Below are 6,427 nucleotides of genomic sequence, written 5' to 3' on the forward strand. Positions count from 1 at the left end.
ACTGTAGGCTTGTTTTGCTACTCTTTTTCTCAGTGTTGGAGATGTTGGGTTAAGGTGTTGATTTGGGCTTTTCTTTTTTTTTTTTTTTTTTTTGATGTATGCATCTATTCCTATAAATTGTCCTCTGATCACTGCTTTTGCTGTGTCTCAAAGATTTTGGTATGTTATGGTTTCATTCTCTGTTCTGGTTACCTAGTGGTTGGAGATGTTAGGTTAAGGTGTTGATTTGGCTCTTCTTTTTTGATGTATGCATCTATTCCTATAAATTGGCCTCTGATCACTGCTTTTGCTGTGTCTCAAAGATTTTGGTATGTTATGGTTTCATTCTCTGTTCTGGTTACCTAGTGCCACTCTGACAGGAAACATACCACAAATGGAATGGCCTTAACAAAGAGGAGTTTATTTTTACAATTTGGAGGCTTTAAATCCAAGTTCAAGTGCCAGGCTCTAGGGGCTGGGTGAAAGCCCCTCAATCTTGGGGTCCAGCTCTGCCTCCTGCTCCCGGCCCACTGGAGCTAGAGGCGTTTCTTCACTGAGACAGCTGCTGGCTGCTGAGGCTGAGAAGCCCCAAGGTTGACAAGTCAAAGGCACAGTCCCGACGTTACCAAACCACATGACAGGCCATTAACTTAAGTCCATTGTAAGTCCCAAGGTTGGCAGAGCATAGCAGGCTACTGAGCTATGACATGGCTACATGCAGGATCCAGGTGTGCCATAGGCTAGAGACCATTCCCCAAGGTTTCTCCTTATATACAGGAAGCAGACCACATACCCAAAGGCAGCTCTTTAGCTGCTCACAGTAGATTCCACCATGGAGTTATTACCGGTTTCATCATGGGGAATACTACATCCAGCTGCCCAGCCACTCAACCAGGCCTAGCCAAATTGACACACAAACATAACCACCACATTATTTCTTCTATTACCCAGTCAATCTTAAGGAGGGTATTGTTCAGTTTCCATGTGTTTGGTCTTTTTCCATTAGTCTACTTATTATTGATTTCTAATTTTATAGCACTGTGATGTGAGAAGATGTTTTCAGTATTTCAATGTTTTCAAATTTATTGAGGCTTTCTTTGTGGCCTAACATAGGGTATATCCTGAAGAATGTTTCATGAGCCCTGGAAAAGAATGTATATTGTGCTGTTGGGTGAAATGCTCTGCAGATATCTATAAAGTGAAGTTGGTGGATTGTATATTTTAGTTCTTCTGTGCTTTGTTGAATTTCTTTCTAGTTGTTCTATCTTTCATTGAAAGTGGTGTATTAAAGTCTCCCAGTATGACTATGGAGTCATCTATTTGTCTTTTCAGTTCTGTTAAAGTCTCATTTATGTATTTTGGGGCTCTTTCATTGTGTGTGTAGATGTTTATTATGATTGTGTCCTTTTGTTCAATTAATCCTTTAATCATTATATAATGTCCTTCCTCATATCTTATGGTAATTTTTGTCTTAAAATCAATTTTATGATTAATTAACATTGCCACTCCTGCTTTTTGTGATTGCCATTTGCTTGATATATATTTTTCCATCCTTTGATTTTTAGCCTATTTTTGTCTTTGTCTCTAAGGTGTGTCTCTTGTAGACAGTATATTGATGGGTTATGTTTTCTTTTTCAGTCTGCAACTCTCCAGCTCTTGAATAGTGCATTTAATCCATTTACATTCAGTGTAATTATTAACAAGCATGAAGTTGCAGGAAGCCAGGGCAAATGGCCGGATACAGGTAAGAGGGGAGAGAGAGAGCCCCTACTCCCAGACAGCAGGAAGTGGGAGCCAGGGCAGACACCTGAAACAGGTGGGGGAAGGTTAGGAAGTGGGCAGAACAGTTTTGGAACAGCTGAAGGAGGCTAACTTGTCTGTCAGTTTGTCATATTGTGGTGGCTTGCATGTTGCTGTGAGGCTGGAGGCTGTGCCACTGGTGTTTCAACCACCAGCAGGGTTGCCCATGGTGGACGGGTTTCAATGGAGCTTCCAGACTCAGAAGACAGACTTGGAAGAAGGAAGAGGCCATCCACTTCTCAAAGAATTGGCTGGGGAAAACCTTATGAATAGCAGTTAAACACTGTCTGATGTATTACTGGACAACTTTATGAATAGTCCTGAAACATTTTCCAATAAAGTGCTGGAAGATGATCCCCACAGGTCAGAAGGCACTCAAAACACCACTGGGAAAGAGCTGCCATCAGAGTAGAACAAACCTTAATGATATGGATAAAGTAGAGCTTATGGGACCTCCATTTGCTGACATGCCATGGCCGAAAATGAGAAGAAACAGCTGCAAACATCCATTAATAATTGGAACATGGAATGTATGAAGAATGAATATAAGAAAATCGGAAATTGTCAAAAATGAAATGCAATGCATAAAGATCCATATCCTAGGCATTAGAGAACTGAAATGGACCAGTTTTGGCTATGTTGAGTTAGACAACCACATGATCTACTATGCTGGGAATGACAAGTTAAAGAGAAATGGTGTGGCATTCATTGTCACAAAGAATGTTTCAAGATCTGTCCTAAAGTATAATGCTGTCAGTGATAGGATAATATCCACTTGTCTACAAGGAAGGCCAGTTAATACTACTATTATTAAAATTTATGCACCAACCACCAAAGTCAAAGATGAAAAAATTGAAGATTTTTACCAACTTCTGCAGTCTGAAATTGACTGAACACGCAATCATGATGTGCTAAGTATCTGGTGATTGGAATGTAAAAGCTGGAAACAAAGAAGAATCACTAGTAGTTGGAAAATTTGGCCTTGATGATAGAAATAACCCTGGAGATCACATGGTAGAATTTTGCAAGACCAATGACTTATTCATTGCAAATACCTTTTTTGAACAACACAAATGATGGCTATACACGTGGACTTCACCAGATGGAGTACACAGGAATCAGATTGACTACACCTGTGGCAAAAGGTGATGGAGAAGCTCAATATCTTCAGCCAAAACAAGGCCAGGAGCTGATTTTGGAACAGACCATCAACTGCTCATGTGCAAGTTGAAGTTGAAGTTGAAGACAATTAAAACAAGTCCATGATAGCCAAAATATAATCTTGAATATACCCCTCCTGAATTTAGAGACCATCTAAAGAATAGATTTGATGCATTGAACGCCAATGGCCAAAAACCAGAAGAACTGTGGGATGATATCAAGAACATTATCCATGAAGAAAGCAAAAGATCATTAAAAAGACAGAAAAGGAAGAAAAGCCAAAATGGGTGTCAGAAGAGACTCTGAAATTTGCCCTTGAGTGAAGAGTACCTAAAGCAAATGGAAGAAATGACAAGGTAAAAGAGCTGAACAGAAGATTTCAAAGAGCCGCTCAAGAAGATAAAGTCAATTATTATAATGCAATGTACAAAGACCTGGAGTTAGAAAACCAAAAGAGAAGAACACACTCAGCATTTCTCAAGCTGAAAGAACTGAGGAAAAAATTTAAGCCTTGAGTTGCAATACTGAAAGATTCCATGGGCAAAATATTGAATGATGCAGGAAACATCAAAAGAAGATGGAAGGAATACAGAGAGTCACTGTACCAGAAAGAATTAGTCAATATTCATCCATTTCAGGAGGTGGAATATCATCAAGAGCCAGTGATATTGAAGGAAGAAGTCAAAGCTGCACTGAGGGAAGTGGCAAAAACAAGGCTGCAGGAATTGTCGGGATACCTATTGAGATGTTTCAACAAACAGATGTCGTGCTGGAAGGACTCACTCAGCTTTGCCAAGAGATTTTTAGTCAAGACAGCTACCTTGCCAACTGACTGGAAGAGATCCACATTTGTATCCATTCCAAAGAAAAGTGATTCCACAGAATGTGGAAATTATTGAATAATATCATATGCAAGTAAAATCTTACTGAAGATAATTCAAAAATGGTTTCAGCAGTATATTGGCAGAGAACTTCCAGAAATGCAAGCTGGATTCAGAAAAGGACATGGAATGAGGGATATCATTGCCGATGTCAGATGGATCTTGGCTCAAAGCAAATAATAACAGAAAGATGTCTACTTGTGTTTTATTGACTATGCAAAAGCATTTGATTGTGTGGATCATAATGGATTATGGATATCATTGCTATTCTGGTTACCTAGTGCTGCTCTGACAAGGATATACCACAAATGGGAGGACTTGAACAAACAGGAGTTTATTCTCTTACAGTTCAGGAGGCTAGAAGTTTGAGTTCAAAGTGCCAGGCTGTAGGGGCTGGGTGAAAGCCCCTTGACCTTGGGCTTCAGCTCTGTCTCTTGCTCCTGGCCCACTGGAGCTAAAGGTGTTTCTTCACTCAGACAGCTGGTGGCTACTGAGACTGACAAGCCCAAGGTTGACAAGTAAAAAGACACAGTCCTGATGTTACCAAACCACACAACAGGCCATTAATTCAAGTCCATTGTAAGTCCCAAGGTCAGCAGAGCATGGCAGGCTGCTGAACAATGACACAACTACATGCAGGGTTCAAGCATGCCATAAGCTAGAGATCATTCCCAAAGCTGTTTCTTATATACAGGAAGCAGACCACATACCCAAAGCAGCTACTCAGCTGCTCCAATAGATTCCACCATGGAGTTAGTTACTAATTTCACCGTGGGGAATAACTATATTCAGCTGCCCAGCCACTCAACCAGGCCCAGCCAAGTTGACACATAGACTTAACCACCACAATTGTGAAGAATGGGAATTTCAGAACACTTAATTATGTTCATGAGGAGCCTGTCCATAGACCAAGAGGCTGTTGTTCAAACAGAACAAGGGGATACTGCATGGTTTAAAATCAAGAAGGAAGTGCATCAAGTTTGTATCCTTCTACCATACTTATTCAGTCTATACACTGAGCAAATAATCCAAGAAGCTGGACTATATGAAGAAGACCGAGGCATCAGATTAGAGGAAGACTCATTAACAACATGCAGTACACTGACAACACAACTTTGCTTGCTAAAAGTGAGGATGACTTGAAGCACTTATTGATGAAGATCGAAGACTACAGTCTGCAGTATGGATTATGCCTCAATATAAAGAAAACAAAAATCCACACAACTGGACCAATAAACAGCATCATGATAAATGGGGAAAAGATTGAAGTTGTCAAAGACTATGTATTACTTGGTTCTACAATCAACACCAATGGAAACAACAGGCAAGATATCAGACAACATATAGCAATGGGAAAATTGGCTGCAAAGGACCTCTTTCAAGTCCTGAAGAGCAAAGATATCTCCTTGAAGACTAAGGTGCACCTGACACAAGCCATAATATTTTCAATCGCCTTATATGCATGTGAAAACTGGACAATGAATAAAGAAGACCAAAGAAGAGTCAACACTTTTGAGTAGTGGTGTTGGCAAAGAATGCTGAAAGTACCATGGACTGCTAAAAGAACCAAGAAATCTGTCCTAGAAGAAGTACAACTAGAATGCTCCTTGGAAGCAAAAATGGCCAAACTTCATCTCACCTACTTTGATCATGTTGTAAGAAGGGACCATTCCCTGGAGAAGGATATCATGCTTGGTAAGGTGGAGGGTGAATGAAAAAGGGAAAGGTCCTCAACAAGATGGATTGACACAGTGGCTGCAACAATGGGCTCAGGTATAGCAGGAATCATGGAGCTGGCACAGGACTGGGTAGTGTTTCATTCAGCTGTACAGAGTCACTAGGAGTTGGAGATGACTCAATGGCACCTAACAACAACAACTGTTGGAGACCAAGAAAAAGACTCCCAAAAGAACATGATTGCAAGGCACATGTTCTAATTATAGTTAAGAGATGGCAAGGCTTCTCTTGTGGTTGAAGGTTTGCTTTAAGAGATGGCAAGGACTCTCTTACGGTTGAATGCTTGCTTGGTTTCAGCTTTGTGTTCCTGGGGCGGAACGTTGCCCCAGAAAAATGATTGCTAACCTGTTTCCCTGGAATAATGTTTTGCCCTAAGAATAGTATACCTTGGAAACCATTCTTTAGAATCATGTACTTTAACAATCATATTATGTTTTAGAATGATGTATTTTAGTGATTATTTGTTAATTCTGCAAGAGATATTAACCTAATTAATTATCCAATACATTTGGACATGGGAAAATGCTTTTGGGTATGGGAAAGAGTAAAACTTTAACTTTTAATTAATAACTGGTTGTTATAAGGAAATATATGATTTTACTGTAGAAGAATATTTGATTGAATACTTGATTGTTTTAAAGAAATATCAAGAATAATGATGTAATTGTATGCTTATGTATAAATAAAGCAGGACGAATACATCAGGCGTCAATCTTGCAGAATATGCAGGGCATCCGCCTGGCCTCCGTTTCTTTGAAAAAAAACTATTAATCCTTTTGTGTCACTTCATTTCATGACCTGTGCAGTTTTCCTGGACACAGCAAACAACAACATGAATTTGTTGCTGTCATTTTGTTATGTGCTTTTTG

The sequence above is a fragment of the Orycteropus afer genome, unplaced genomic scaffold, assembly GCF_000298275.1.
Source record: "Orycteropus afer afer isolate SDZICR_OR568_19922 unplaced genomic scaffold, OryAfe1.0 scaffold00179, whole genome shotgun sequence".
Taxonomy (NCBI): Eukaryota; Metazoa; Chordata; class Mammalia; order Tubulidentata; family Orycteropodidae; genus Orycteropus; species Orycteropus afer.